Source organism: Haliotis rubra, unplaced genomic scaffold (assembly GCF_003918875.1).
Source record: "Haliotis rubra isolate DU_JTF1 unplaced genomic scaffold, ASM391887v1 Scf1200, whole genome shotgun sequence".
In the NCBI taxonomy this organism is placed as follows: Eukaryota; Metazoa; Mollusca; class Gastropoda; order Lepetellida; family Haliotidae; genus Haliotis; species Haliotis rubra.
Window position 1 is genome coordinate 189,498 of NW_025765116.1, and position 21,193 is coordinate 210,690.

A 21,193-nucleotide genomic window follows, 5' to 3' on the forward strand; every position below is an offset into this window, starting at 1 on the left:
AGGTCCATATACCTACATACACGCCATAATACCCTCCCTGTAGGTCCACATACATGCCATAATACCCTCCCTGTAGGTCCACATGCTGTAGTACACGCCGTAGGTACCATACATCGTGAATACCCTCCTGTAGGTCCACATACATGCCGTAATACCCTCCCTGTAGGTCCACATACACGACGTAATACCCTCCCTGTAGGTCCACATACATGCCGTAATACACTCCCTGTAGGTCCACATACATGCCGTAATACCTCCCCTGTAGGTCCACATACATGCCGTAATACCCTCCCTGTAGGTCCACATACATGCCGTAATACCCTAACTGTAGGTCCACATACATGCCGTAATACCCTCCCTGTAGGTCCACATACACGCCATAATACCCTCCCTGTAGGTCCACATACACGCCGTAATACCCTCCCTGTAGGTCCACATACATGCCATAATACCCTCCCTGTAGGTCCACATACATGCCATAATACTCTCCCTGTAGGTCCACATACACGTAGTAATACCCTCCCTGTAGGTCCACATACACACCGTAATACCCTCCCTGTAGGTCCACATACACGTAGTAATACCCTCCCTGTAGGTCCACATACATGCCGTAATACCCTCCCTGTAGGTCCACATACATGCCATAATACCCTCCCTGTAGGTCCACATACACTGCCGTAATACCCTTAATGTAGGTCCACATACCCTGAACGCCATACACGCCTGTAACGTCAACATACCTCCCCTGTAGGTCCACATACACGTCATAATAATACCTCCCTGTAGGTCCACATACACGCTGTAATACCACCCCCTGTAGGTCCACATACATGCCGTAATACACTCCTGTAGGTCCACATACATGCCGTAATACCCTCCCTGTAGGTCCACATACATGCCGTAATACCCTCCTGTAGGTCCACATACACGCTGTAATACCCTCCCTGCAGGTCCACATACATGCCGTAATACCATCCCTGTAGGTCCACATACACGCCGTAATACCCTAACTGTAGGTCCACATACATGCCGTAATACCCTCCCTGTAGCTCCACATACACGCTGTAATAGCCTCCCTACAGGTCCACATACATGCCGTAATACCCTCCCTGTAGGTCCACATACACGCTGTAATACCCTCCCTCCAGGTCCACATACATGCCGTAATACCCTCCCTGTAGGTCCACATACACGCTGTAATACCCTCCCTGTAGGTCCACATACATGCCATAATACCCTCCCTGTAGGTCCACATACACGCTGTAATACCCTCCCTGTAGGTCCACATACATGCCGTAATACCCTCCCTGTAGGTCCACATACACGCTGTAATACCCTCCCTGTAGGTCCACATACATGCCGTAATACCCTCCCTGTAGGTCAACATACACGCCGTAATACCCTCCCTGTAGGTCCACATACATGCCGTAATACCCTCCCTGTAGGTCCACATACACGCTGTAATACCCTCCCTACAGGTCCACATACATGCCGTAATACCTTCCCTGTAGGTCCACATACACGCCGTAATACCCTCCCTGTAGCTCCACATACACGCTGTAATACCCTCCCTGTAGGTCCACATACATGCCGTAATACCCTCCCTGTAGGTCCACATACATGCCGTAATACCCTCCCTGTAGGTCCACATACATGCCGTAATACCCTCCTGTAGGTCCACATACATGCCGTAATACCCTCCCTGTAGGTCTACATACATGCCGTAATACCCTCCCTGTAGGTCCAAATACATGCCGTAATACCCTAACTGTAGGTCCACATACACGCTGTAATACCCTCCCTACAGGTCCACATACATGCCGTAATACCATCCCTGTAGGTCCACATACCTACATACACGCCATAATACCCTACCTGTAGGTCCAAGTACATGCCGTAATACCCTCCCTGTAGGTCCACATACATGCCGTAATACCCTACCTGTAGGTTCACATACACGCCCTAATACCCTCCCTGTAGGTCCACATACACGACGTAATACCCTCCCTGCACGTACACATACACGCCGTAATACACTCCCTGTAGGTCCACATACATGTCGTAATACCCTCCCTGTAGGTCCACATACATGCCATAATACCCTCCCTGTAGGTCAACATACATGCCGTAATACCCTCCCTGTAGGTCCACATACACGCCATAATACCCTCCCTGTAGGTCCACATACACGTAGTAATACCCTCCCTGTAGGTCCACATACACGTAGTAATACCCTCCCTGTAGGTCCACATACACGTAGTAATACCCTCCCTGTAGGTCAACATACACGTAGTAATACCCTCCCTGTAGGTCCAATTACATGCCATAATAACTTCCCTGTAGGTACACATACACGTAATAATACCCTCCCAGTGGGTCCACTTACACGCAATAATACCCTCCCTGTACGTCTACATACATGCCTTAATACCCTCCCTGTAGGTCCACATACACGTAGTAATACCCTCCCTGTAGGTCCACATACACGCTGTAATACCCTCCCTGTAGGTCCACATACATGCCGTAATACCCTCCCTGTAGGTCCACATACATGCCGTAATACCCTCCCTGTAGGTCCACATACACGCCGTAATACCCTCCCAACGTCAACATACATGCTGTAATACCCTCCCTGCAGGTCCACATACATGCCGTAAAACCCTCCCTGTAGGTCCATATACCTACATACACGCCATAATACCCTCCCTGTAGGTCCACATACATGCCATAATACCCTCCCTGTAGGTCCACTTACACGGTAATACCCTCCCTGTAGGTCCACATACACGCCGTAATACCCTCCCTGTAGGTCCACATACACGCCGTAATACCCTCCCTGTACGTCCACATACATGCCGTAATACACTCCTTGTAGGTCCACATACATGCCGTAATACCCTCCCTGTAGGTCCACATACATGCCGTGATACCCTAACTGTAGGTCCACATACACGCTGTAATACCCTCCCTACAGGTCCACATACATGCCGTATTACCATCCCTGTAGGTCCACATACACGCCGTAATACCCTCCCTGTAGGTCCACATACATGCCGTAATACCCTCCCTGTAGGTCCATATACACGCTATAATACCAGCCTGTAGGTCACATACACGCTAGTAATACCCTCCCTGTAGGTCCACATACACGCCATAATACCCTCCCTGTAGGTCCACATACATGCCGTAATACCCTCCCTGTAGGTCCACATACACGCCGTAATACCTCCCTGTAGGTCCACATACACGCCGTAATACCCTCCCTGTAGGTCCACATACATGCCGTAATACCCTCCCTGTAGGTCCACATACATGCCTTAATACCCTCCTGTAGGTCCACATACAAGCGTCGTAATACCCTCCCTGTAGGTCCACATACACGCCATAATACCCTCCCTGAACGTCAACATACACGCCATAATACCCTCCCTGTAGGTCCACATACATGCTGTAATACCCTCACTGTAGGTCCACATACACGTAGTAATACCCCTGTCCCTGTAGGTCCCATACACATGCGTAGTAATACCCTCCCTGTAGGTCCATACATAGCCTAATACCTCGCTTTAGGTCCACATACATCTACCTGTAGGTCCACATGTAGGTCCACATACATGGAGTAATACCCTCCCAGTAGGTCCACATACATGCCGTAATACCCTCCATGTAGGTCCACATACACGTAATACCCTCCCCGTAGGTCCACTTACATGTCATAATACCCTGCCTGTAGGTCCACATACACGTAGTAATACCCCTCCCTGTAGGTCCACATACATGGCGTATACCCTCCCTGTAGGTCCACATACACGCCGTAATACCCTCCCTGTAGGTCCACATACATGCCGTAATACCCTCCCTGTAGGTCCACATACATGCCGTAATACCCTCCCTGTAGGTCCACATACACGCCGTAATACCCTCCCTGTAGGTCCACATACATGCGTAATACCCTCCCTGTAGGTCCACATACATGCCGTAATACCCTCCCTGTAGGTCCACATACACGCCGTAATACCCTCCCTGTAGGTCCACATACATGCCTTAATACCCTCCCTGTAGGTCCACATACACGCAGTAATACCCTCCCTGTAGGTCCACATACACTTAGTAATACCCTCCCTGTAGGTCCACTTACACGCCATAATACCCTCCCTGTAGGTCCACATACACGCACACCCTCCCTGTAGGTCCACATACATGCCATAATACCCTCCCTGTAGGTCCACATACACACCGTAATACCCTTCCTGTAGGTCCACATACATGACGTAATACCATCCCTGCACGTCCACATACACGCCGTAATACACTCCCTGCAGGTCCACATAAATGCTGTAATATACTCCCTGTAGGTCCACATACATGCCGTAATACCCTCCCTGTAGGTCCACATACATGCTGTAATACCCTCCCTGTAGGTCCACATACATGCCGTAATACCCTCCCTGTAGGTCCACATACATGCCGTAATACCCTCCCTGTAGGTCGACATACATGCCATAATACCCACCCTGTAGGTCCACATACACGCCATAATACCCTCCCTGTAGGTCCACATACATGCCATAATACCCTCCCTGTAGGTCCACATACATGTAGTAATACCCTCCCTGTAGGTCCACATACACGTAGTAATACCCTCCCTGTAGGTCCACTTACACGCCGTAATACCCTTCCTGTAGGTCCACTTACATGCCGTAATACATTCCCTGTAGGTCCACATACATGCCTTAATACCCTCCCTGTAGGTCCACATACACGCCGTAATGCACTCCTGTATTTCCACATACACGTCCACATCCACTATCCTGTAGTAACACTATCCCTGTAGGTAACGTCCCTGTAACATACACGCCGTAATACCCTCCCTGTAGGTCCACATACACGTAGTAATACCATCCCTGTAGGTCCACATACACGTAGTAATACCCTCCCTGTAGGTCCACATACATGCCGTAATACCCTCCCTGTAGGTCCACATACATGCCGTAATACCCTCCCTGTAGGTCCACATACACGCCGTAATACCCTACCTGTAGGTCCCCATACACGTAGTAATACCCTCCCTGTAGGTCCACATAGATGTCGTAATACACTCCCTGTAGGACCACTTACACGCTGTAATACCCTCCCTGTAGGTCCACATACATGGCGTAATACACTCCCTGTAGGTCCACATACATGCCGTAATACCCTCCCTGTAGGTCCACATACACGTAGCAATAGCCTCCCTGTACATCCACATACACGTAATACCCTCCCTGTAGGTCAACATACAAGCCGTAATACCCTCCCTGTAGGTCCAATTACACGGCGTAATACATTCCCTGTAGGACCACAGACATGCCTTAATACCCTCCCTGTAGGTCCACATACACGTAGTAATACCCTCCCTGTAGGTCCACATACACGCCGTAATACCCTCCATGTATGTCCACATACACGTAATACCCTCCCCGTAGGTCCACTTACATGTCATAATACCCTGCCTGTACGTCTACATACACGTAATACCCTCCCTCTAGGTCCACATACATGCCATAATACCCTCCCTGTAGGTCCACTTACACGGCGTAATACATTCCCTGTAGGTCCACATACATGCCTTAATACCCTCCCTGTAGGTCCACATACACGTAGTAATACCCTCCCTGTAGGTCCACATACATGTAGTAATACCCTCCCTGTAGGTCCACTTACACGCCGTAATACCCTCCCTGCAGGACCACATACACACTGTAATACCCTCCCTGTAGGTCCGCATACACGCCATAATACCATCCCTGCATGTCCACATACACGCCGTAATACACTCCCTGTAGGTCCACATAAATGCCGTAATACCCTCCCTGTAGGTCCACATACATGCCGTAATACCCTCCCTGTAGGTCCACATACATGCCATAATACCCTCCCTGTAGGTCCACATACATGCCGTAACACCCTCCCTGTAGGTCCACATACATGCCATAATACCCTCCCTGTAGGTCCACATACACGTAGTAATACCCTTCCTGTAGGTCCACATACGTACTGTAATACCCTCCCTGTAGGTCCACATACATGCCGTAATACCACTCCCTGTAGGTCCACATACATGCCATAATACCCTCCTGTAGGTCCACATACATGTAGTAATACCTCTCCCTGTAGGTCCACTTACACGCTGTAATACCCCTCCCTGTAGGTCCACATACATGCCATAATACCCTCCTGTAGGTCCACATACATGCCGTAATACCACCTCCCTGTAGGTCCACTTACACGCTGTAAAACCCCTCCCTGTACGTCAACATACATGCTGTAATACCCTCCCTGCAGGTCCACATACATGCTGTAATACCCTCCCTGTAGGTCCATATACCTACATACACGCCATAATACCCTCCCTGTAGGTCCACATACATGCCATAATACCCTCCCTGTAGGTCCACATACACGCCGTAATACCCTCCCTGTAGGTCCACATACACCGTAATACACTCCCCTGTAGGTCCACATACACGCAGTAATACCATCCTGTAGGTCCCATCCCTGCATACATGCCGTAATACACTCCCTGCAGGTCCACATACATGCCGTAATACACTCCCTGTAGGTCCACATACATGCCGTAATACCCTCCCTGTAGGTCGACATACATGACGTAATACCCTAACTTTAGGTCCACATACATGCCGTAACGGCCTCCCTGCAGGTTCACATACACGCCATAATACCCTCCCTGCAGGTCCACATACACGCCATAATACCCTCCCTGTAGGTCCACATACATGCCATAATACCCTCCCTGTAGGTCCAGATACATGCCATAATACTCTCCCTGTAGGTCCATATACACGTAGTAATACCATCCCTGTAGGTCCACTTACACACCGTAATACCCTCCCTGTAGGTCCACTTACACTCCGTAATACATTCCCTGTAGATCCACATACATGCCTTAATACCCTCCCTGTAGGTCCACATACACGCCGTAATACACTAACTTTAGGTTCACATACACTTATTAATACCATCCCTGAACGTCAACATACACGCCGCAATACCCTCCCTGTATGTCCACATACACGTCATAATACCCTCCCTGTAGGTCCACATACACGCCGTAATACCCTCCCTGCAGGTCCACATACATGCCGTAATACATTCCCTGTAGGTCCACATACATGCCGTAATACCCTCCCTGTAGGTCCACATACATGCCGTAATACCCTAACTTTAGGTCCACATACATGCCGTAACACCCTCCCTGTAGGTCCACATACATGCCGTAATACCCTCTCTGCACGTCGACATACACGCCATAATAGCCAGCCTGCAGGTTCACATACACGCCATAATACCCTCCCTGTAGGTCCACATACAGGCCATAATACCCTCCCTGTAGGTCCACATACATGCCATAATACCCTCCCTGTAGGTCCACATACACGTAGTAATACCCTCCCTGTAGGTCCACTTACACGCCGTAATACCCTCCCTGTAGGTCCACTTACACTCCGTAATACATTCCCTGTAGGTCCACATACATGCCTTAATACCCTCCCTGTAGGTACACATACAAGTAGTAATACCCTAACTTTAGGTCCACACACACGTAGTAATACCATCCCTGAACGTCAACATACACGCCGTAATACCCTCCCTGCAGGTCCATATACATGCCGTAATACCCTCACTGTAGGTCCACATACACGTAGTAATACCCTACCTGTACGTCCCCATACACGTAGTAATACACTCCCTGTAGGTCCACTTACACGCTTTAATACCCTACCTGTAGGTCCACATACCTACAGACATGGAGTAATACCCTCCCAGTAGGTCCACATACACGCCGTAATACCCTCCATGTACGTCCACATACACGTAATACCCTCCCCGTAGGTCCACTTACATGTCATAATACCCTGCCTGTAGGTCCACATACACGTAGTAATACCCTCTCTGTAGGTCCACATACATGGCGTAATACACTCCCTGTAGGTCAACTTACACGCTGTAATACCCTCCCTGTAGGTCCACATACATGGCGTAATACACTCCCTGTAGGTCCACATACATGGCGTAATACCCTCCCTGTAGGTCCACATACACGTAGTAATACCCTCCCTGTACGTCCACATACACGTAATACCCTCCCTCTAGGTCCACATACATGCCATAATACCCTCCCTGTAGGTCCACATACATGCCATAATACTCTCCCTGTAGGTCCATATACACGTAGTAATACCTTCCCTGTAGGTCCACTTACACACCGTAATACCCTCCCTGTAGGTCCACTTACACGCCGTAATACATTCCCTGTAGATCCACATACATGCCTTAATACCCTCCCTGTAGGTCCACATACACGCCGTAATACACTAACTTTAGGTTCACATATACTTATTAATACCATCCCTGAACGTCAACATACACGCCGCAATACCCTCCCTGTATGTCCCCATACACGTCATAATACCCTCCCTGTAGGTCCACATACACGCCGTAATACCCTCCCTGCAGGTCCACATACATGCCGTAATACATTCCTTGTAGGTCCACATACATGCCGTAATACCCTCCCTGTAGGTCCACATACATGCCGTAATACCCTAACTGTAGGTCCACATACATGCCGTAACACCCTCCCTGTAGGTCCACATACATGCCGTAATACCCTCTCTGCACGTCGACATACACGCCATAATAGCCAGCCTGCAGGTTCACATACACGCCATAATACCCTCCCTGCAGGTCCACATACACGCCATAATACCCTCCCTGTAGGTCCACATACATGCCATAATACCCTCCCTGTAGGTCCACATACACGTAGTAATACCCTCCCTGTAGGTCCACTTACACGCCGTAATACCCTCCCTGTAGGTCCACTTACACTCCGTAATACATTCCCTGTAGGTCCACATACATGCCTTAATACCCTCCCTGTAGGTACACATACAAGTAGTAATACCCTAACTTTAGGTCCACACACACGTAGTAATACCATCCCTGAACGTCAACATACACGCCGTAATACCCTCCCTGTAGGTCCACATACATGCCGTAATACCCTCACTGTAGGTCCACATACACGTAGTAATACCCTACCTGTACGTCCCCATACACGTAGTAATACACTCCCTGTAGGTCCACTTACACGCTTTAATACCCTACCTGTAGGTCCACATACCTACAGACATGGAGTAATACCCTCCCAGTAGGTCCACATACACGCCGTAATACCCTCCATGTACGTCCACATACACGTAATACCCTCCCCGTAGGTCCACTTACATGTCATAATACCCTGCCTGTAGGTCCACATACACGTAGTAATACCCTCTCTGTAGGTCCACATACATGGCGTAATACACTCCCTGTAGGTCAACTTACACGCTGTAATACCCTCCCTGTAGGTCCACATACATGGCGTAATACACTCCCTGTAGGTCCACATACATGCCGTAATACCCTCCCTGTAGGTCCACATACACGTAGTAATACCCTCCCTGTAGGTCCACATACATACACGTGTACCTCCCTCCTGTAGGTCCACATACATGCTATAATACCCTCCTGTAGGTCCACATACATGCCATAATACTCCTCCCTGTAGGTCCATATACACGTAGTAATACCCTCCCCTGTAGGTCCACATACACACCGTAATACTCCTCCCTGTAGGTCCACATACATGCTGTAATACATTCCTGTAGATCCACATACATGCCTTAATACCCTCCCTGTAGGTCCACATACACTGCCGTAATACACTCCTGTAGGTCCACATACACTTATTAATACCATCCCTGAACGTCAACATACACGCCGCAATACCCTCCCTGTATGTCCCCATACACGTCATAATACCCTCCCTGTAGGTCCACATACACTGTATTACCTCCTCCCTGCAGGTCCACATACATGCCGTAATACCCTCCTTGTAGGTCCACATACATGCCGTAATACCTCCTGTAGGTCCACATACATGCCGTAATACCCTAACTTGTAGGTCCACATACATGCCAGTAACACCCTCCCTGTAGGTCCACATACATGCTGTAATACCCTCCTCTCTGCACGTCCACATACACGCCTATAATAGCCAGCCTGCAGGTTCACATACACGCCTGTAATACCCTCCCTGCAGGTCCACATACACGCCATAATACCCTCCCTGTAGGTCCACATACATGCCATAATACCCTCCCTGTAGGTCCACATACACGTAGTAATACCCTCCCTGTAGGTCCACTTACACGCCAGTAATACCCTCCCTGTAGGTCCACTTACACGCTGTAATACATTCCCTGTAGGTCCACATACATGCCTTTAATACCTCCCTGTAGGTACACATACATACAAGTAGTAATACCCTCCTTTTAGGTCCACACACACTGCCCGTAATACCATCCCTGAACGTCAACATACACGCCGTAATACCCTCCCTGCAGGTCCATATACATGCCGTAATACCCTCACTGTAGGTCCACATACACGTAGTAATACCCTACCTGTACGTCCCCATACACGTAGTAATACACTCCCTGTAGGTCCACTTACACGCTTTAATACCCTACCTGTAGGTCCACATACCTACAGACATGGAGTAATACCCTCCCAGTAGGTCCACATACACGCCGTAATACCCTCCATGTACGTCCACATACACGTAATACCCTCCCCGTAGGTCCACTTACATGTCATAATACCCTGCCTGTAGGTCCACATACACGTAGTAATACCCTCTCTGTAGGTCCACATACATGGCGTAATACACTCCCTGTAGGTCAACTTACACGCTGTAATACCCTCCCTGTAGGTCCACATACATGGCGTAATACACTCCCTGTAGGTCCACATACATGTAGTAATACCCTCCCTGTAGGTCCACATACACGCAGTAATACCCTCCCTGTAGGTCCACATACACATAGTAACACCTCCCTGTAGGTCCACATACATGCTGTAATACCCCTCCCTGTAGGTCCACTTACACGCTGAATACATTCCCTGTAGGTCCACATACATGCCTTAATACCCTCCCTGTAGGTCCACATACACGTAGTAATACCCTCCCTGTAGGTCCACATACACTTAGTAATACCCTCCCTGTAGGTCCACTTACACGCCATAATAACGTCCCTGTAGGTACACATACACGTAATAATACCCTCCCAGTAGGTCCACTTAAACGCAATAATACCCTCCCTGTACGTCCACATACATGCCGTAATACCCTCCCTGCAGGTCCACATACACACCGTAATACCCTTCCTGTAGGTCCACATACATGACGTAATACCATCCCTGCACGTCCACATACACGCCGTAATACACTCCCTGCAGGTCCACATAAATGCTGTAATATACTCCCTGTAGGTCCACATACATGCCGTAATACCCTAACTGTAGGTCCACACATGCCGTAACACCCTCCCTGTAGGTCCACATACATGCCGTAATACCCTCCCTGCAGGTCCACATACATGCCATAATAGCCACCCTGCAGGTCCACATACACGCCATAATACCCTCCCTGTAGGTCCACATACATGCCATAATACCCTCCCTGTAGGTCCACATACATGCCATAATACCCTCCCTGTAGGTTCACATACACGTAGTAATACCCTTCCTGTAGGTCCACTTACACGCCGTAATACCCTTCCTGTAGGTCCACTTACATGCCGTAATACATTACCTGTAGGTCCACATACATGCCTTAATACCCTCCCTGTAGGTCCACATACACGCAGTAATACCCTCCCTGTAGGTCCACATACACGTAGTAATACCCTCCCTGAACGTCAACATACACGCCGTAATACCCTCCCTGTATGTCCACATACACGTAGTAATACCCTCCCTGTAGGTCCACATACACGCCGTAATACCCTCCCTGTAGGTCCACATACATGCCGTAATACCCTCCCTGTAGGTCCACATACATGCCGTAATACCCTCCCTGTAGGTCCACATACACGCCGTAATACCCTCCCTGTAGGTCCACATACATGCCGTAATACCCTCCCTGTAGGTCCACATACATGCAGTAATACCCTCCCTGTAGGTCCACATACATGCCGTAATACCCTCCCTGTAGGTCCACATACATGCCGTAATACCCTCCCTGTAGGTCCACATACATGCCGTAATACCCTCCTGTAGGTCCACATACATGCCGTAATACCCTCCTGTGTGTAGTCCACATACACGCCCGTAATACCCTCCCTGTAGGTCCACATACATGCCGTAATACCCTCCCTGTAGGTCCACATACACGCCGTAATAATACCCTCCTGTAGGTCCAGACATGCATGCCGTAATACCCTCCCTGTAGGTCCACATACACGCCGTAATACCCTCCCTGTAGGTCCACATACATGCCGTAATACCCTCCCTGTAGGTCCACATACATGCCTTAATACCCTCCCTGTAGGTCCACATACATGTAGTAATACCCTCCCTGTAGGTCCACATACATGCCGTAATACCCTCCCTGTAGGTCCACATACATGCCGTAATACCCTCCCTGTAGGTCCACATACACACCGTAATACCCTCCCTGTAGGTCCACATACACTTATAATACCATCCCTGTAGGTCCACATACATGCCGTAATACCCTCCTGTAGGTCCACATACATGCCGTAATACCCTCCTGTAGGTCCACATACATGCCGTAATACCCTCCTGTAGGTCCACATACATGCCGTAATACCCTCCTGTAGGTCCACATACATGCCGTAATACCCTCCCTCCTGTAGGTCCACATACATGCCATAATACCCTCCCTGTAGGTCCACATACACGCCGTAATACCCTCCCTGTAGGTCCACATACATGCCGTAATACCCTCCCTGTAGGTCCACATACATGCCATAATACCCTCCCTGTAGGTCCACATACACGTAGTAATACCCTCCCTGTAGGTCCACATACACGCCGTAATACCCTCCCTGTAGGTCCACATACATGCCGTAATACCCTCCCTGTAGGTCCACATACATGCCTTAATACCCTCCCTGTAGGTCCACATACATGCCGTAATACCCTCCCTGTAGGTCCACACATACACGCCCGTAATACCCTCCCCTGTAGGTCCACATACATGCTGTAATAATACCCTCCCTGTAGGTCCACATACATGCCGTAATACCCTCCCTGTAGGTCCACATACACGTCGTAATACCCTCCCTGTAGGTCCACATACATGCCGTAATACCCTCCCTGTAGGTCCACATACATGCCGTAATACCCTCCCTGTAGGTCCACATACACGCCGTAATACCCTCCCTGTAGGTCCGCCATACATATGTAGTAATACCCTCCCCTGTAGGTCCACATACATATGCCGTAATACCCTCCCTGTAGGTCCACATACATGCCGTAATACCCTCCCTGTAGGTCCACATACATGCCGTAATACCCTCCTGTAGGTCCACATACATGCCGTAATACCCTCCTGTAGGTCCACATACATGCCGTAATACCCTCCCTGTAGGTCCACATATCCACATACAGCGTAATACCTCCCCTGTAGGTCCACATACATGCCGTAATACCCTCCCTGTAGGTCCACATACACGTATGTAATACCCCTCCTCCTGTAGGTCCACATACATGCCGTAATACCCTCCCTGTAGGTCCACATACACGTAGTAATACCCTCCCTGTAGGTCCACATACACTGTAATACCCTCCCTGTAGGTCCACATACACAAGTAATACCCTCCCTGTAGGTCCACATACATGTCATAAATACCCTCCCTGTAGGTCCACATACACGCGTAATACCTCCCTGTAGGTCCACATACATGCCATAATACCCTCCCTGTAGGTCCACATACACGTCGTAATACCCTCCCTGTAGGTCCACATACATGCCTTAATACCCTCCCTGTAGGTCCACATACACGTAGTAATACCCTCCCTGTAGGTCAACATACATGTAGTAATACCCTCCCTGTAGGTCCACATACACGCCGTAATACCCTCCCTGTAGGTCCACATACACACCGTAATACCCTCCCTGTAGGTCCGCATACACGCCATAATACCATCCCTGCATGTCCACATAAATGCTGTAATATACTCCCTGTAGGTCCACATACATGCCGTAATACCCTCCCTGTAGGTCCACATACATGCCGTAATACCCTCCCTGTAGGTCCACATACATGCCGTAACACCCTCCCTGTAGGTCCACATACATGCCGTAATACCCTCCCTGTAGGTCCACATACATGCCGTAATAGCCACCCTGTAGGTCCACATACACGCCATAATACCCTCCCTGTAGGTCCACATACATGCCATAATACCCTCCCTGTAGGTCCACATACATGCCATAATACCCTCCTGTAGGTTCCACATACACGTAGTAATACCCTCCCTGAACGTCAACATACACGCCGTAATACCCTCCCTGTATGTCCACATACACGTAGTAATACCCTCCCTGTAGGTTCACTTACACGCAGTAATCGTAATACTTAGTAATACTCCCTGTAGGTCCACATACATGGCACGTAATACACTCCCTGTAGGTCCACATACATGCCGTAATACCCTCCCTGTAGGTCCACATACACCTAGTAATACCCTCCCTGTACATCCACATACACGTAATACCTTCCCTGTAGGTCCACATACAAGCCGTAATACCCTCCTGTAGGTCCACTTACACGGCGTAATACATTCCCTGTAGGTCCACATACATGCCTTAATACCCTCCCTGTAGGTCCACATACACGTAGTAATACCCTCCCTGTAGGTCCACATACACGTAGTAATATCCTCCCTGTAGGTCCACTTACACGCCATAATAACTTCCCTGTAGGTACACATACACGTAATAATACCCTCCTAGTAGGTCCACTTACACGCAATAATACCTTCCCTGTACGTCCACATACATGCCTTAATACCCTCCCTGTAGGTCCACATACATGTAGTAATACCCTCCCCGTAGGTCCACTTACACGCTGTAATACCCTCCCTGCAGGTACACATACATGCCATAATACCCTGCCTGTAGGTCAACATACATGCCGTAATACCCTCCCTGTAGGTCCACATACATGCCGTAATACCCTCCCTGTAGGTCCACTTACACGCCGTAAAACCCTCCCAACACGTCAACATACATGCCGCAATACCCTCCCTGCAGGTACACATACATGCCGTAAAACCCTCCCTGTAGGTCCATATACCTACAGACACGCCATAATACCCTCCCTGTAGGTCCACATACATGCCGTAATACCCTCCCTGTAGGTCCACTTACACGCCGTAATACCCTCCCTGCAGGTCCACATACACACCGTAATACCCTCCCTGTAGGTCCACATACACGACGTAATACCATCCCTGCACGTCCACATACACGCCGTAATACACTCCCTGCAGGTCCACATACATGCCGTAATACACTCCCTAGTAGGTCCACATACATGCCGTAATACCCTCCCTGTAGGTCCACATACATGCAGTAATACCCTAACTTTAGGTCCACATATATGCCGTAACACCCTCCCTGTAGGTCCACATACATGCCGTAATACCCTCCCTGCACGTCCAGATACACGCAATAATAGCCACCCTGCAGGTTCACATACACGTCGTAATACCCTCCCTGCAGGTCCACATAGACGCCATAGTACCCTCCCTGTAGGTCCACATACATGCTATAATACCCTCCCTGTGATCCACATACATGCCGTAATACCCTCCCTGTAGGTCTACACACACGTAGTAATACCCTCCCTGTACGTCCACATACACGTAAAACCCTCCCTCTAGGTCCACATACATGCCGTAATACCCTCCCTGTAGGTCCACTTACACGGCGTAATACATTCCCTGTAGGTCCACATACATGCCTTAATACCCTCCCTGTAGGTCCACATAGACGTAGTAATACCCTCCCTGTAGGTCCACTTACACGCCATAATAACTTCCCTGTAGGTACACATACACGTAGTAATACCCTACCTGTAGGTCCACATACACGTACCAATACCCTCCCTGTAGGTCCACATAGACGCAGTAATATCCTCCCTGCACGTCAACATACATGTCGTAATACCCTCCGTGTAGGTCCACATACACGCCATAATACCCTCCCTGCAGGTCTAGATACATGCCTTAATACCCTAACTGTAGGTCCACATCGAGTAATACCCTTACTGTAGGTCCACATACACATAGTAATACCATCCCTGTAAGTCCACATACACTCCGTAATACCCTACCTGTAGGTCCACATACATGCCGCAATACCGTCCCTGTAGGTCCACATACACGTAGTAATACCCTCCATGCACGTCCAACATACATGCCGTATCATTCCTCCCTGTAGGTCAACATACATGCCGTAATACCCTTCCTGTAGGTCCACATACATGCCGTAATACCCTCCCTGCACGTCGACATACACGCCGTAATACCCTCCCTGTAGGTCCACATACACGCTGTAAAACCCTCCCCGTAGGTCCACATACTTGCCGTAATACCCTCACTGTAGGTCCAAATACACGCCGTAATACCCTCACTGTAGGTCCACATACCAACATACACTCCATATTACCCTCCGTGTAGGTCCACATACATGCCTCAATACCCTCCCTGTACGTCGTCATACATGCCATAATACCCTACCTGTAGGTCCACATACATGCCGCAATACCGTCCCTGTAGGTCCACATACACGTAGTAATACCCTCCATGCACGTCAACATACATGCCGTAATACCCTCCCTGTAGGTCAACATATATGCCGTAATACCCTTTCTGTAGGTCCACATACATGCCGTAATACCCTCCCTGCACGTCGACATACACGCCGTAATACCCTCCCTGTAGGTCCACATACACGCTGTAAAACCCTCCCCGTAGGTCCACATACTTGCCGTAATACCCTCCCCGTAGGTCCAAATACACGCCGTAATACCCTCCCTGTAGGTCCACATACACGTAGTAATACCCTCCTTGTAGGACCACATACACGTACCAATACCCTCCCTGTAGGTCCACATAGACGCAGTAATATCCTCCCTGCACGTCAACATACATGTCGTAATACCCTCCGTGTAGGTCCACATACACGCCATAATACCCTCCCTGCAGGTCTAGATACATGCCTTAATACCCTAACTGTAGGTCCACATCGAGTAATACCCTTACTGTAGGTCCACATACACATAGTAATACCATCCCTGTAAGTCCACATACACTCCGTAATACCCTACCTGTAGGTCCACATACATGCCGCAATACCGTCCCTGTAGGTCCACATACACGTAGTAATACCCTCCATGCACGTCAACATACATGCCATAATACCCTCCCTGTAGGTCAACATACATGCCGTAATACCCTTCCTGTAGGTCCACATACATGCCGTAATACCCTCCCTGCACGTCGACATACACGCCGTAATACCCTCCCTGTAGGTCCACATACACGCTGTAAAACCCTCCCCGTAGGTCCTCATACTTGCCGTAATACCCTCACTGTAGGTCCAAATACACGCCGTAATACCCTCCCTGTAGGTCCACACACCAACATACACTCCATATTACCCTCCCTGTAGGTCCACATACATGCCTCAATACCCTCCCTGTACGTCGTCATACATGCCTTAATACCCTCCCTGTAGGTCCACATACATGCCGTAATACCCTCCCTTTAGGTCCACATACCTACATACACATCGTAATGCCCTCCCTGTAGGTCGACATACACGCTGTAATACCTTCCCTGTAGGTCCACATACATGCCGAAATACCCTCCCTGAAGGTCCACATACATGCCGTAATACCCTCCCTGTAGGTCCACATACATGCCGTAAACCCTCCCTGTAGGTCCACATACATGCCGTAATACCCTCCCTGTAGGTCCACATACATGCCGTAATACCCTCCCTGTAGTTCCACATACATGCCGTAATACCCTCAATGTAGGTCCATATACATGCCGTAATACCCTCCCTGTAGGTCCACATACACGCTGTAATACCTTCCCTGTAGGTCCACATACATGCCGTAATACCCTCCCTGCACGTCCACATACACGTCGTAATACACTCCCTGTAGGTCCACATATATGCCGAAATACACTCCCTGTAGGTCCACATACATGCCGTAATAGCCTACCTGTAGGTCCACATACATGCCGTAATACCCTCCCTGTAGGTCCACATACATGCCGTAATACCCTCCCTGTAGGTCCACATACATGCCGTAATGCCCTCCCTGCACGTCCACATACACGTCGTAATAGACTACCTGTAGGTCCACATATATGCCGTAATACACTCCCTGTAGGTCCACATACATGCCGTAATAGCCTACCTGTAGGTCCACATACATGCCGTAATACCCTCCCTGTAGGTCCACATACATGCCGTAATACACTCCCTGCACGTTGACATACACGCCATAATACCCTCCCTGCAGGTCCACATACTCGCCATAATATCCTCCCTGTAGGTCCACATACACGCCATAATACCCTCCCTGTAGGTCCACATACACGCCATAATACCCTCCCTGCAGGTCCACATACATGCCTCAATACCCTCCCTGTAGGTCCACATACACGCTGTGAAACCCTCCCTGTAGGTCCACATACATGTCGTAAAACCCTCCCTGTAGGTCCACATACATGCCTTAAAACCATCCCTGCACATCAACATACATGCAATACTACCCTCTCTGTAGGTCCACATAGATGCCGTAATACCCTCCCTACACGTCAACATACATACCGTAATACCCTCCCTGCACGTACACATACACTGTAGGTCCACATACATGCCGTAATACCCTCCCTGCACGTACACATACACTGTAGGTCCACATACAAGTAGCAATACCCTCCCTGTAGGTCCACATACATGCCGTAATACACTCCCTGCACGTTGACATACACACCATAATACCTTCCCTGCAGGTCCACACACACGCCATAATATCCTCCCTGTAGGTCCACATACACGCCATAATACCCTCCCTGTAGGTCCACATACACGCCATAATACCCGCCCTGCAGGTCCACATACATGCCATAACACCCTCCTTACAGGTCAACATACATGCCATAATAACCTTCCTGTAGGTCTACATACATGCCGTAATACCTTCCCTTCAGGTCCACATACATGCCGTAATACCCTCACTGTAGGTCCACATACACGTAGTAATACCCTCCCTGTAGGTCCACATACACGTAGTAATACCTTCCATTCACGTCAACATACATGCCGTAATGCCCTCCCTGTAGGTCAACATACATGCCGTAATACCCTCCCTGTAGGTCCACATACATGCCGTAATACCCTCCCTGCACGTCGACATACACGCCGTAATACCCTCCCTGTAGGTCCACAAATACGCAGTAATACCCTCCCTGTAGGTCCACATACCTACATACACGCCATAATACCCTCCCTGTGGGTCCACATACATGCCTCAATACCCTCCTGTAGGTCCACATACACACTGTGAAACCCTCCCTGTAGGTCCACATACATGCCGTAAAACCCTCCCTGTAGGTCCACATACATGCCTTAATACCATCCCTTAGAACATAAACATACATGCAATAATACCCTCTCTGTAGGTCCACATAGATGCCGTAATACCCTCCCTACACGTCAACATACATGCCGTAATACCCTCCCTGCACGTACACATACACTGTAGGTCCACATACATGCCGTAATACCCTCCCTGCACGTACACATACACTGTTAGGTCCACATACAGGTAGCAATACCCTCCCTGTAGGTCCACATACACGCTGTAAAACCCTCCCTGTAGGTCCACATACATGCCGTAATACCCTTCCTGTAGGTCCACATACATGCCGTAATACCCTCCCTGCACGTCGACATACATGCCGTAATACCCTCCCTGTAGGTCCACATACACGCTTTAAAACCCTCCCCGTAGGTCCACATACTTGCCGTAATACCCTCACTGTAGGTCCAAATACACGCCGTAATACCCTCCCTGTAGGTCCACATACCCACATACACTCCATATTACCCTCCCTGTAGGTCCACATACATGCCTCAATACCCTCCATGTACGTCCACATACATGCCTTATTACCCTCAATGTAGGTCCACATACCTACATACACGCCATAATACCCTCCGTGTAGGTCAACATACATGTCTTAATACCCTCCCTGTATGTCCACATACATGCCGTAATACCCTCCCTGTAGGTCCACATACCTACATACACATCGTAATGCCCTCCCTGTAGGTCCACATACACGCTGTAATACCTTCCCTGTAGGTCCACATGCATGCCGTAATACCCTCCCTGTAGGTCCACATACATGCCGTAATACCCTCCCTGTAGGTCCACATACATGCCGTAATACCCTCCCTGTAGGTCCCCATACATGCCGTAATACCCTGCCTGTAGGTCCACATACACGCTGTAATACCTTCCCTGTAGTTCCACATACATGCCGTAATACCCTCCCTGTATGTCCACATACATGCCGTAATGCCCTCCCTGCGCGTCCACATACACGTCGTAATACACTCTATGTAGGTCCACATATATGCCGTAATACACTCCCTGTAGGTCCACATACATGCCGTAATAACCTACCTGTAGGTCCACATACATGGCGTAATACCCTACCTGTAGGTCCACATACATGCCGTAATACCCTCCCTGCAGGTCCACATACATGCCGTAATACGCTCCCTGCCTGTTGACATACACGCCATAATACCCTCCCTGCAGGTCCACATAGTCGCCATAATATCCTCCCTGTAGGTCCACATACACGCCATAATACCCTCCCTGTAGGTCCACATACATGCCATAATACCCTCCCTGCAGGTCCACATAGATGCCATAATACCCTCCTTACAGGTCCACATACATGCACTAATACCCTTCCTGTAGGTCCACATATATGCCGTAATACCTTCCCTTCAGGTCCACATAAATGCCGTAATACCCTCACTGTAGGTCCACATACACGTAGTAATAAACTCCCTGTAGGTCCACATACACGTAGTAATACCTTCCATTCACGTCAACATACATGCGGTAATGCCCTCCCTGTAGGTCAACATACATGCTGTAATGCCCTCCCTGTAGGTCAACATACATGCCGTAATACCCTCCCTGCACGTCGACATACACGCCGTAATACC

At 49.3% G+C, this 21,193-nt stretch overlaps 1 long non-coding RNA gene across 1 annotated transcript; it reads left to right on the forward strand.

Annotated features, from left to right (window-relative positions):
* Nucleotides 1–15,063: 15,063 nt before the first annotated feature.
* Nucleotides 15,064–15,271, forward strand: LOC124263838. Its single transcript, XR_006894970.1, has 3 exons — nucleotides 15,064–15,106; nucleotides 15,173–15,205; nucleotides 15,247–15,271. It is a non-coding gene; the product is annotated as an uncharacterized LOC124263838 (long non-coding RNA).
* The last annotated feature ends 5,922 nt before the right edge of the window (nucleotides 15,272–21,193 follow it).